At 37.1% G+C, this 13889-nt stretch overlaps 1 pseudogene; it reads left to right on the top strand.

The window, feature by feature from the left end:
* The first annotated feature begins 2369 nt into the window (after positions 1-2369).
* On the top strand, positions 2370-12932 carry LOC113324274 (annotated as a pseudogene).
* The last annotated feature ends 957 nt before the right edge of the window (positions 12933-13889 follow it).

The raw sequence follows: 13889 nt of genomic DNA, 5'->3' as shown, positions 1-13889 counted from the left end.
GTTATTCAACCCAAGAGCTGCCGACGGCATTTTTTTTCATCGGTTATAATTCAAATACCATGCCGGCGGTTTTTCAATTTTTTAGTATCTCCTGATGCCTTAAATATTAAAAGTCGGAATGGTGTTTGAATACCACCCTGCCAGCTTTATGTTAGCTGATATTGTTTTGATTTTCGACCCTGCCGACTATTGATGTTGAAAATCCTGTGTTCATAGTTATTATAAGACGGCAGGTTATTTGAATAACACACTGCCGACTATATTTTAGCCCGCATGAAGTTTAGATATTGACCCTTCCGACCTAGTTCCGCCGGGTTGGTTATGTTTGTCGACCCTGCCGACAATTGAACTTTTTCTTAATTGTTCTTGTTCAGGTTGTAAAGGGAAAAGAAGAAAGCTGTACTCCTCCTTCAAGACCTCCTCATGTTGGTGAGAAACTCTTGACTGCAACACATCGAGGGGCATTCGTTGTGCCGGGAACGCTCAAGATCCGTCTAATGAATGATTCTCAACCACCACCGGAACCAAATGATTCAGATGAAACTCCAGATGAAGACCAATCAATTCCATCTGGTAGAAGAGATAATGATGATGATGATGTTGAAAGAACTCCGGCTGCTGGAGGAGGTAAAAATGATGATGATAATGGTGATCAAGACATGCCAAATGTTGGAGGAGGTAATGATGATGATGATGATGGTAATGGAGATAAAGATAAGGATAGAGAAGATGAAATTTTTGAAGAGGAACAGGAAGAGGAACAAGAAGAAGAAGAAGGTGGAGAACAAACCCAAGATGCAACTGCAACCTCCGAAAGACCGAAGAGGGTTATCACTAAACCATCTGATTCCCACATTCCTCCCTCTCACTTGAAGGTTAAACTGAAACCAGGTGAACATCTAAAGGGAACCCCAGAAGATGGTGGACATGTTATTTTTGGTTACAAAGACTCATGGGCATGTGAAATCCAAAATACTGTCGTAAGTAATCTCAATCCGTATTTGTTTTTTATTCAAGTGTATCTATCTTAAATTTGCTTCAAATGTTTGTATTTCTTTTCATTTTGTGTTTTGGTATTTAGGATCACAGGCATGCCATCCGTCTATTGAGGCGCCAAACTTCATGTTCAGTGATGAAAAATTGGTCACTTTACAAGGAAGTTGACGAGGTGCAAGTGATTGTCAAGAACTCCGAGTTGTGTCTTGCGGTGGAGAGTTCGAATATTGGGTATGATAGAGTTACCGTATCTGCATTCTGTGAGAGGTTCTACGGAGAGACTGGTACTATGTTATTCTCATTCGGTGAGATGGCGATAACTCCTAATGATGCTCATCAAATTCTAGGTCTCGAGTTTGAGGGAAAAACACTAAGTGAGGGCTTCGATAATAGTATTTCTTGGGCGGAAATCTACAAATTGACCAAAATTTTGTTTGGATGCAATCAGATTTAGACGGAGTCTATGCTTGTGGTGAAATATGGTCATCTAAGCAAGAAGTTTAATCTGAATAAGTTGAAGGATACATTATCTAGGACCAAGGAAATCTATGATAAGGAAGGAAGGGTAGACTTGGTGCGAATCAATGCTACCACAGCAGGTTATTTGCTATACATCCTGGGAAAATGTCTCTTCCCGGAAAGTTCCGGAAGCTTGGTCGACGCCATGTTTATTCAACTATTGCATCCCTTAGATCAAATGCATGAGTATTCTTGGGGTACTTCGGTGGTCGCCTTCTTGAACAATGAGTTGACAAAAGCTTCAAGGGAACTCACTTTGCAAGTTAACGGAAATATATGTCTCTTCCAAGTAATTTTATTGTGTAAATCATTTATATTTGCAAAATGCTTGTAATGTAAGATTCTTACTAAACTTTGTGTTTGCATAGGTTTGGATATATGAGCACTTCCCTACTTTATTGAAAGTCAACTCCTACGTCAAAGTGAATGAGAATGTTGCGATTGATAAGCCAAGAGGACAAAGATATAGTTTTAAGGGTGTTCAAGATAAGGAAATGCCGCATCAGCTTATCAAAATACGAATTGACAAATTGACTGCAGATGAGGTAACATTTGATCCCTATCGAGATGCTAGAAATCAAGGTTTAATCCGAAGGAGAGATGATGTTGCATTATACTACGGTCCCTTGTTGTTCACCCATGGATATTCAATGTACGATCCACCTCGGGTAATGCGATAATTGGGTTACGTCCAAGAAGAACCTCATTTCGATGCTGAGCCGTTCTTTAAAGTGGTACGGGATGACTGCACCACGTCCCAAAAAAGTATTAACGTCGCTTACGCTCCAGCGCCAGTTAAAGATCATTGGAACGGAAGACTTCAATGTAAAGTCGATACGAGTCTTTTGGACGAGATGAGAGAAGGTCATGAATCTCATGAGAGATACATGCCGTGGTACTTGGGTTGGGCTCGTTCTACTGTGATCAGGGAACAGACTGCTGAAGAATTGGCTCGTAAGAGGAAGTTGGCAGCGAAAGACCCAGCAACAAGTCTTAAGTTCTTTGTAAGTATTTTTGAGTTGCTCTTACTGTTTTAACATTAGATTATCGAATCATTCCATTAATTATTTGTTGTTTAATTAAAAATAGAAGGAGCATTTGAAGAGCCTTGAGAGGGTGATGTGTTGCACGAGAGAAAGAGGAGAGCCTTTGTCAATTGTATAGCAAAGCAAGCACATTGATTTTGCTAGCAATGTTGACAATGAAGATGCCACCGAATTGTTCAAGAAAGCTGATGCTGAAGTAAAGAGGGAAGCACAAGCCAGGAGAGAAGCACAAACCAAGATGAATGCTGACAAAAATAGGGCTCGTTCCAGTGGTAGTGAATGTAGTAGTAGTGGTGGTGCTCCTAAACGAGGCCATGGTCGTGGTCGTGGTGGTGAATTAATGCATTCCTAGTTTATTTCTTTATGTTGTGGTAGACAAATGTTAAGGTTAATGGTTGGACAAGTGTTTTTTTAAGGTTTATGGGACATGTTTTCGTATTTTGGACAAAAAATGTTGGATTTCTAGTTGTTGAATGAATGGTTTGTTTAGCTATGTAAAGTTTCAATAGTTCCGCCGGCATGCTTTTGTTAAGTTACATTGCCGATTAAACCAGGGCCGACAAGGTTGTGAACTGTCAGACTGTCGGCCCTGACAGAAGAAATGGTGTAGTTACCATAGTCGGAAAGGTAAGAAAATTAATACCAAGCCGGATGTTTTACATCCGGCAAGGTAGTATGTTATCGACCCTGCCGACTCTGTGTTGCAGAAAATACCTTCTCCTGATGCCTAAAATCATAATAAGGTCGGCAGGGTAAGAAAATTATGAACCTACCGGCTGTAAGAAAGCCGACACACTAATGACCACATACCGTTCCGACGGTAATACAGAGGAAAATGAACTCCTGATGCCTAAAATCATAATAAGGTCGGCAGGTAACAAAATTATGACCCTGCCGGCTATAAGAAAGCCGGCACACTAATGACCAAATACCATTCCGACGGTTATACAGAGGAAAATGAACTCCTGATGCCTAAAATCATAATAAGGTCGGCAGAGTAAGAGAATTATGACCCTGCCGGCTAAACTTAGTCGGCATATTGGTGAAACAAAAACCCAGCCGGTGAATTCAAAATTAAATTTTTTGCAAGTACAACTTCATTGATTGACCACCATAATGGCCAAATTTGGGCATCGTCCTATAAATACACTAGTTCTCTCTACAAAACAACACACACCTATTTGCATGTACTCTCCAAAGCTCATATCATCATACACTCCATCTAACTCTCCCAATACCTCTACACACAAGAATGACATCATTTGATTCAAATGAAGATTCGGAAATCACCAAAGCGTGATACGCGGAAACTCGAGTTAGATATCAGTCCTCTGTAAGGGTGGATGCCGTAACCTTTTGGGCTAGGGTACACAACAAATTTAGGCAAGAGTTTGGGAATCCTAATGGAAGAAGTGTTCAACAAGTCCATGATAGGCACCTAGTCATCGAAAATGCGATACTTGTCTTTTTAGCTCTCCAACCTCATATTTTTAACGCTACTCACTTCAACTTGTCCATTGAACAATTTGTAAGTATGTTTGTGGTTTATTTTACGTAATCCATGTTGTTTGATCTTCCTACTAAATACCAATAACAAAGTAAGTTTGTGTTTTATTTTTGTAGCATGAAGCCGTGAAAGCGCACTACTTGGAGGAAAAGGGGGAAGCATTCTCATTCGATGCAAGCTATCAATTCATGGTATCCAAAATCCCGCAGTATGCCCCGGACTTCATGCAGGCCGGAGATGACTAGGATTCCTCCAACGAAGATTCATGGTTTTAGTGTAGGTTTTGTGAGTAGATCTCTATATAAACCCTCACGAGACTATAACTCGTCCACTAGGGTCGCCTAGGGGTTCAAAGGCTTAATGCACATGCTAAGTGCATTCATTTTTTCGTCGACAAGGAGTTAGATTTTATGTTTCAATCAATGTAGTAACCAAAATTGCATGAATAAAGTGAATTGCATCTATCAGAATTCAGTTTTCTTTTTGGGGATAACTAAAATCGGCAAGGTTGTAAGATTACTACAGTGCCGACTAAATGCTAGCCGGAAAGATAAGAAAGTTAATAATTGCCGACTACAGATAGCCGGCAAGGTAAGAAATCAATACCATGTCGAATACTGACGCATTTATAACAGTCTTCTATGTGTCAAAAATAATAAAGAAGGCATTGTCTTCATTCGTATACCTTGCCGACTATTTTAAGTCGGCATTTTCTTCATTCGTCGACCTTGCCGGCCGTTATTGGTCGACATGATCTTCACTAGTCGACCTTGCCGACTTTTCATACTTTCAGTTGATTTGAGTATTATTTCATACAACAGATTTGCAATCTCCTTTTTAGAAGTTTTTCGGTTGTGTGCTTTCATTTTCATTGCAAGAGATATTCTCATATTTTTTTTATCAAAAATCATCCCACAAAAATTCAATCAAAAAACAAAATTTCATAACTTAAATTCATAAGTTTTAATCTATTCAATCAATTTAAACTTAATTAATTAATCAAATCAGAATTTTAGTGTTAATTAAACAAGAGTAATTTAGCCATTTAGAAAATACATGGTTAAGGGGTGGCTTGGTTTACTTCAAAATAACCCAGGTTTTGTCTCATTAGGTATATTCCAATCAGCCAGGAAAAAAAACTAAACCAAAAAAGTATAATGGCACTCTAACGCATTTTACTCGATAATTTAGGTTTTTTTTTTCTTTTCTCTTTTTTGGTACCAAAATTAAGCTCACAATAGTTTTATTTCCTTTTCCGAATGATTCTTAAAAGTAATTTTATTCCCAACCAAGCCACTTTTTTGCAGTCAAGGCGGATAACAAATTACCATTCCCATGATTTAGTTGACAGTATGAAAGTACATTAACCCAAACAATGTTTAATGGAAATAAAATTAAATATTTCTAAGGCTTTCGATAGAGTCGAAGAGACTTTTGTAATTTACTCTCGCAAAAAACTAGACTTCAAAAGGATTTGACAGGCTTGTGGAACAATGTATCTCGACAGTACCTACTCTATTATGCTCAATGGTTCTCCCAGTGATATTTTCTACCCTACATCGAGTCTCAAGCATGGAGACCCCTTAAGTCCCTATTGGGTTATTTTGTGTATGGTTTTTTTCAAAAGCTTGTTATCCGTTGAAAAAGCAAAGGCTTGATACATGACATAAAAGTGACTAGCGATTGTCCTTCCATAAGTCATCGATTTTTTATAGATGACTTGCCTAATTTTTATTAAGGCTAAAAAAATTGAATCTAGAGCTCTTCAAGAACTATTGGTAGGTTTGGTTCCATATCAGGTTACTCAATTAATTTTGATAAATTGGGCATAGCTCTTAGCCCAAAGAATGACAATGGAATCAAAAATGATATTGTCATCATTTTTGGGAATTAAGAAGATAAGAATTCAAGACAAATAACTAGGTGTTCCGCTCTTATATAAAGGAAGAAACATGTAATCCTTTGAACCCATTCTAGCAGGGGCGGAGGTACAGCCAGGCTTCCCCTGGCCGAAGCCACCCCAAAGGCCACAAAAAAACTTTTTTTGACTGACTAATTTTGATGGACTCAAATTCAGTGAACTAATTATAAGCTTAAGCCAGGGGTATAAAGTTGCCAAGCCAGGGATGTTCTACATTTCCAGTTCCGCCACTGCATTCTAGGGAAGTGTAGAAACAAACTTGGAATATGGAAGACCAAGTATTTGAATCGTGCTGGTAAAACTGTTCTTACAGAAACTATCATAGGTTCTATTGCCTCCCATCATATGACTATGTTATTCATGCAAAAAAAAAAAAACTCACTATCAAAACTCATTCTATCCAAATGTGTTTATGAAAGAACTAGGAACGTGGCACTAAAGGTTAGGTTTGACATTTTTAATGAAACTATTATGGATCAATTTAGCTTGGAGGATGTTGCATCAGCTATATGCATTATGGAAAACTGTCTTTAAGCATAATTACTTCCTAAAGCTTGACCCGTTTAGGTATGAGCTCCCAACTCATAGTTGTTGGATTTGGATAGGGCTCAAAGATGATATTTCTATACAAGTTAAAGATAAATACTATTGGGAAATAGCTTCCCCTGATGATATTAGTATAGGTATGTGAAAACATAAATGGATTCCCAAACTAAACGCGTTTGTTGATTCCTAAATGAGTTCTATGAATACGAAAACTATAAGCCATCTTAAAGACAAAGATATCAATTTTTAAAAAATTGATATTTTAAATCCATATTTGATGATCAAACGATGGTTCAAATATAACAGATTAGAATCTCAATTCAGCAAACTGAAAAAATTAGATAGATTCAAACTGATGGCGAATTTTTTTAATGTAAAATACGCATACATAACTATGTTGAATAATAGGATTGATTTGGATGTTGTGCCTAATAATATGATACATTGGAATATGTTTTGGAAGATTAATCTAGCTCATGTAATTCTTATTTTTCTTTGGAAATGCATTTAGGAATGTCTCCCTGTTAGAGTAAACATTATTCGATTTGTGTGTAGTGATGTTATCTTCCCATTTTACAGGAATTATGATGAGAGAATGTAATATTTATTTTTAGATTGTAACCATGTTAAAAAAAAATTGGACCCTTATTTAACCTGGTTTCTTTAACAATATCCACAATAATGATAATTATGTTTTACTACGTGAATGATTTCCTATTATGCCAAGACGTAGATTACAAAGAAAAAAATTAGTACAATTCGCAACGGTAGGTATGTTGTACATCTAGAAGAGTAGATGTACGATGATTTTTGAGAAAACTCTTATACAAGTAGCTACTTTAGTTAATCAGATCAAGCAATTTAGTTAAGATTCGGAGAAATGCCATGCTTGTTTTTTTGCTAATAGGCTTTTTGGAATTGTTAGAGTCAATAAAATCTTAGATGATGTGCACCTCCATTTCCTTTTGTTAAAGCAAATATTGATGCTAGCTTTCATGATGCTGTTGATAAATGTGGAATTGGATTATAATTATTGACATGGCAAAAACTCACTCTTTCATATTACATATTATAATATAGAATCAGCACTGCGGTGTCAAATGGTTTGGCACCGAAAAATTTACCGTATGTGCCAAACCATTTGACGGTTTAAATTCAACCATCAGATTTATGTTACAAATTAAAATCTAATGATTCAAATTTTTGTGCCAACCATTCGGAGCTTTAAATCACAACTTTTATATTTTCTTTAAATTTTGAAGTCTAACTGCTCCGCGCAAAATTGTTCGGGGCTATCTTAATTTAACTTTGAATTATAATTCAAGATACCATTTCGAGCCCTGAATCGTGACCACCGATAACCGAAAATGCTTGACGCCCCTCCAATCCCTCCCCCCGGTTTTCCCCCACACTCACAGCACTTAAAAAAGGTTCCCCGAGTGAGCCAGGTTACTAATCTAATGGTGGACAATGATGGCACCTACCGGGGTTTTTGTATGGGGGAAAAGTGGGGGCGTCTAGCATTTCCGATAACACTAAGCCGAAAAGCATCGTGAGTCATCCAAATTGTTACGCAGTTGTTACATCATCCATGTGAGTATTTTACAGAACATAAAGAAAACAAGGAGAGAATACCATTTTTGTAAATTATACTCTGAATCTAAATTAGTCATTTAGTGAATAAGCTGGCAGTACTGCTCTGGCAACGATATCTATGTACAAATATAACTACTCAACTCATATCATTAGTACTCAGTACCTTTATTCTTTCCTTCACACAAAAACCCAATCTCCAAAAAACAACTATTCTCCGATTCCCAACACACCAACAGAAAGAAAAAGAAAAAAAACGATGAAACAGAGAAACAATACTCCCCTGATATTCTCAGTTATCTCCGTCTTTTATTTCTCTGATCTTATTTCTAGATCTGTGCTAGTAGTTGAAGCTGCTACTAACCATACTGTTGGAGGAAAGTTGGGTTGGTATGATAATCTTATGAAACCTGATGCCAATTATCAAAAATGGGTATCTGGTAAAGAATTTAGCTTGGGAGATTTCCTCAGTAAGTTCCATCATCACCCCTTCTATTTCTATACATGCATTATGTTCTTTGATTGCATGCCTTTTTATGATATCCCTTGTTTCTATTTATGGAGTTTGTCTTAATATTTCCCTTTCTATTTTGTATCTGTTTTTTTGGTCATGATTGTTGTTAATTGGCAAGTTTCAAGTTAGAGATAAAGAAGTTCTGATTACTCGTTTAAGGAAATTTGAGATTCTGCCTGAATCTCTTTTTCTTGGTCCTCAATGAGAGAATTATTTGAATGATTGTTCTTACGAAATTCCTTAAAAAAAATATTTGTGTTCTTAATTTTTTTAAAGAAAAATGCATAGACTCAAAGTCCAAGTATAAAAGTGGTTTTTAACACTTCCTAGGTGAGGTGAACAAGGAAAGGGAGGTAAGTGATAACTCCGAATTTTTAATCACAAGTCAATGATTAAGCACTATAGCCAGAATAGTGGCCACTGGATTGTAGGGTTCCCTTTAACCGACAAGTAGTTGGAAAATGGAAGCTACTATATGCCAGATATAAGTTGAAGCTCGAGTAAACACGTGATTTTCATATGCGAGAAAGTAAAGCAAAATGTTATACGAACTCTTTAAGAAATGATATCCTGTCTCAAAGGTGGCAGTTGACCCACTTCCGTGGTAATGATGCTGAAAATAAACCCTACATATATTTTGAGAGTTGGCTGAATCATACTTTAGCAGATAAAAGGAATGGTGATCTCTGTATTCTTTGACTAGTACACTTTTCTTCTTTCAACTCGGGTAGAAATATGGTCACATTCTAAGCATTTCATCTTTCAACTAACATACCAATACCATCTAAGCAGGGAAATGTGAATTGACAGACATTTCACCAGAAGAAATAAAGAAGGGGTGACATGCGAATAGATATTTTCATTGTAGGGCCTAAGATGATGGAAAATCAATGGGGAACAATTTTTATGTTGACCACTAGCTAGGCACTAACATGACGATATTAAGAGAGAATTATTGGAGTAATCATGCAGGAGCTAATTATTGAAAACTAAAGGCTGGCATTACAATTCTTTCTCTGATGGTCATAGAGAATCAGAGACGGTCATGGAAATGTCTTACTTCTATTGGTATTCTGATATTTACTTGATTACATTAGACTAAACTGTTAAGGATCGAGCAAGAGAGAGGAGAGCATAAACGCACGGAAGCAATAGACTACATTGATAATAATTCGGTCTGGTAACTTTCATGACTCAACGACCTATTTATATTGTTCACAAACTTGACGACCACTCAAGGCACTTTCCTAACTAAGATCAAACTCTAAACATAAACACTTTCCTAATATAACTCTCACAACTTAATGTGCATATCTCCTAAATATAGACTCTCATATATTATTTCCTAATACCCTCCCTCAAGATGGAGCATGTAGATCACGAATGCCCATCTTGGACCAAAGAAATTTAACTTCGGTTTTCTTCTTTCTTCTTCTTTTTTCAACGCTTTTGCGAAAAAAAATCTTCAGACCGTAGTTTAAGGACGTTTCGGTCCCGTTCATAGTTTAAGGACATTTCGGTCCTCTTCATAGTTTAGGGACATTTCGGTCCTCTTTGGAAGTTTAAGGACATTTCGGTCCCATCTTCGTAGTTTAAGGACATTTCGGTCCTCTTCGTAGTTTAAGGACATTTCGGTCCCATCTTCGTAGTTTAAGGACATTTCGGTCCTCTTCGTAGTTTAAGGACATTTCGGTCCCAATGCAAGTTTAAGGACATTGCGGTCCCATCTTCGTAGTTTTAGAACATTTCGGTTCCATCTTCTTAGTTTAAGGACGTTTCGGTCCTCTCTTCGTAGTTTAAGGACATTGCGGTCCCATCTTCGTAGTTTTAGAACATTTCGGTTCCCTTCGTAGAATACTTCTTGTACTCTTGGTTTCTTGGTTTCTTCAATAGAATACTTTTTGTACTCTCTCGACAACTCATAGGATTTCAACCTATTATTGTTGTTCTTTTTCTCATCACTTCTTGGTGATTGTTTTCTTCTCTCTTTTTTTCCTTTTTCTTTCTTCACAACATGAATGTTGTTTCTTCTTCTCTTATTCCAGTCACGCTATTTTTGCGAAACCTTCACACTTCTTTGTTCTTCAAGATTCTCTCACAATCTTGTCGTCTTTACAAAGTCTGCCACACTTTGTAGGATCTCTAAGTTTCTGCCACAAACTCTTCAACCACACTTCACTTCTTCCAACTGTTATTACACACACTACTGTCACCAGCTTTCTTCTGTTACGCTTCTGTAACAATTCTTCAGTAACACTTAACTGTTAATCTGTAACAGTTCTTCTGTAACTCTTCTGTAACAACCCTCTGTCACGCTTCTGTCACAATCGCTCACTGTAACACCCTTTAGTAACACTTCTGTCCAACTGTGACAAATCTTTAGTAACACTTCTGTAACAAATCAATGCCTTTTTTTTTTTTTTAAATCGTGTTCCAGCTTCTCCAACAGTGACCATAAGTCAACCCACCAAAACACGTCACACGTCTTTGGACTGCCATCATACAATGGCAACAATCACAAAAAACAATTTAACTCCGAACTTCTCCTTCACTTCGGCAATCCACCAACAGTAGCACCATTGTGAACAGGCCAAGCTCATCCCCTAGTTGTCTTCCATCAACTTTTTTTTTTTTTTTTTCAAGAGCAATCAAACTCCAGCAGCTCATTCTCACAGCTAACTCTATTAACAGACCCTTCATATCACAGTTTACCGTCTCTCTACACTTGATCTCCAGCAATCTTCCAATACCATCACATCCAGATCATCTCCACCATTCTCAAACCACAGACTACCCTTGTTTGCTTCACACAAACAATCAACAGCAAAAATTTCTTCATGTAATTATTATAGAACGAAATACTTTTTTTTTTTCACGGCTTCAAAACATCCCTTCTTTTCCACGAACAAAATCTCCAAACAAGAATAGCTGGACTACGATGGAAACCATACGTCTTCTTCACAGCTAACGACTTCACAACTTTTTTTTTTTTTTAAACAGTTCTCTTCTTCCTTATTCTTCTTGATCTCAAGATTGTAGTAGCAACGGCAGCAAAACTTTCTCTCGCCTTCTTGTTTGAAAGCGTAAGACTTCAGTCACCCCCGCAACCTAGGTTTCTTTCTCGTGCTTGCTTACAACAGCAAACTTTTTTTTTTTTTTAACCCTAAACCGAAAACTCTCTAACTTTCTCTCGCTCTCCTCTCTCCCTCTCACCTTGCTCTGATACCATGTTAAGGATCGAGCAAGAGAGAGGAGAGCATAAACGCACGGAAGCAATAGACTACATTGATAATAATTCGGTCTGGTAACTTTCATGACTCAACGACCTATTTATATTGTTCACAAACTTGACGACCACTCAAGGCACTTTCCTAACTAAGATCAAACTCTAAACATAAACACTTTCCTAGTATAACTCTCACAACTTAATGTGCATATCTCCTAAATATAGACTCTCATATATTATTTCCTAATATAAACAATTTTTTGTTTCATTGTGAATGCAGTATTCAACACTGACAGTAATCATTCAGTTGTACAAACCTACAATGTAACAACATACAAACGTTGCAATTCCGACGATGCTGAAGTAGATGATACAACAGAATGGTCATCTGCAGATCCTTCTTCGACTGCACCATTACCCGTTACTGTAGCGATCCCATTAACGAAAGAAGGCATGACATATTTCTTTTCTAGTGATTACGATGGTGAACAATGTAAACATGGACAACATTTCAAGATTAATGTATTACACGGATCTGGATTACCGCCAAGTATGAAAACACCATCAGCTTCGGAACCATCACCCTCTCCTACAAAAAGTGCGTCTGGAGATGACGATGATGCTGATGATTCAACGCCTAATCCAGACACGGTTGTTTCTTCAAATTTTAATGACCCTAAACAAAGCACGGGTAACAGTACTGATGATGCCGATATTAAAGAGAGTTCCAGCTCGGTTTCTAGAACAAAGAGAGGGAGTTTCATAGACATGAAAATGGTCGCAGGAATTTTTCTTATGGTAATACTTGGTGGGTTTTCGGTGGATATATAGTTTGTTTGAATCGATCTTATAGGGGTTCCACATTCAATTTATGCTAATTAGTTTGATTTTTGGGTTATTTTGTTTTTGGTACTCAAGTTGTCCAATTTTTGAGTTTGGTCTAACATTTGTCCAGCTTGGTGTTTGGTATTTGGAAAAGACGTTGACCCGCATTGACTCGGTTAACTTTTGACTTCTGTTTAGTAATTATTAAAAATATTATATAAAATTTAATTAATATACAAGTTTACTGTAATATCCTTCCACTTTACAAATATTGACGAAAAATATTATGTTTGGAAATGTCCGTCTCTTGATTTCTGTCACCGTCCGTCACCTCCACCAAAACCCATTGTACTTTGAAAAACAACCCAAATCCGCAGCAACACTTTACACTTCAGTAAATTGATGCTCAAATTAAAACCCCAAAATCCCCGTTTAAATCAATCTGAGAAATAAAGTCTTACCTAACGATTATGAGCAGTAGGATAATGGCTAGACCAAAAAATATCAATCGCATTCGTTGCCCAAGAATCAATCACAACAACCATTCCGTTAATGACTTTTCCCAAAAAAATCAATCGATTCGCTTCATACTTCTTGTCTGTGCTGTCAATTTGGATTCCAAAACAAACCCACTTCTCCTGATTCTTCAAGGACTCTGATCATTCTTTAATCTACATCTCCCACTATCACAATCAACATGAGCAAACTTTATTGATAATGATTGAGGTGATGAAGCTAAAAACGAAGCAATACATGTCCTCAAAGTACTTCCCAATCAACCGCTTCTCTTGGAAAAACTTCACATTGGCAAGAATTTCTGAAGATAGTTCAATCGCCTAATTGAACCCATTTTCACCACCATAAGAAACATCCACAAAATTCAAAATTTTAGCCTGTAAACGAGGATCAAACATATCAGACTGACTCAATTCTGTCTTAAAATGGAATACCCATCTTAATTGGCTTGTACTGCACTACTGCACAATGAACTTCATCCTAATTCTCTTCCATATAACAGCAGCATCCAATACCCATCTTCTTCTTTACTAGTTCTCTGTAAATTCTTCAATTGAAACCCTGAATTGAACAACCACAAGCCCTAATTCTTCATTGAACTTAGCCATTGTCAAACCCTAATTTCCATTCTTAACAACAACATCTTCTTTCTCGGTTCAAAATCAAATCCAAATAAAACT

The sequence above is a fragment of the Papaver somniferum genome, chromosome 11 (assembly GCF_003573695.1).
Source record: "Papaver somniferum cultivar HN1 chromosome 11, ASM357369v1, whole genome shotgun sequence".
In the NCBI taxonomy this organism is placed as follows: domain Eukaryota; kingdom Viridiplantae; phylum Streptophyta; class Magnoliopsida; order Ranunculales; family Papaveraceae; genus Papaver; species Papaver somniferum.
Note: the sequence above shows the minus strand (reverse complement) of the source record. Positions and strands in the feature narration are given on the sequence as shown.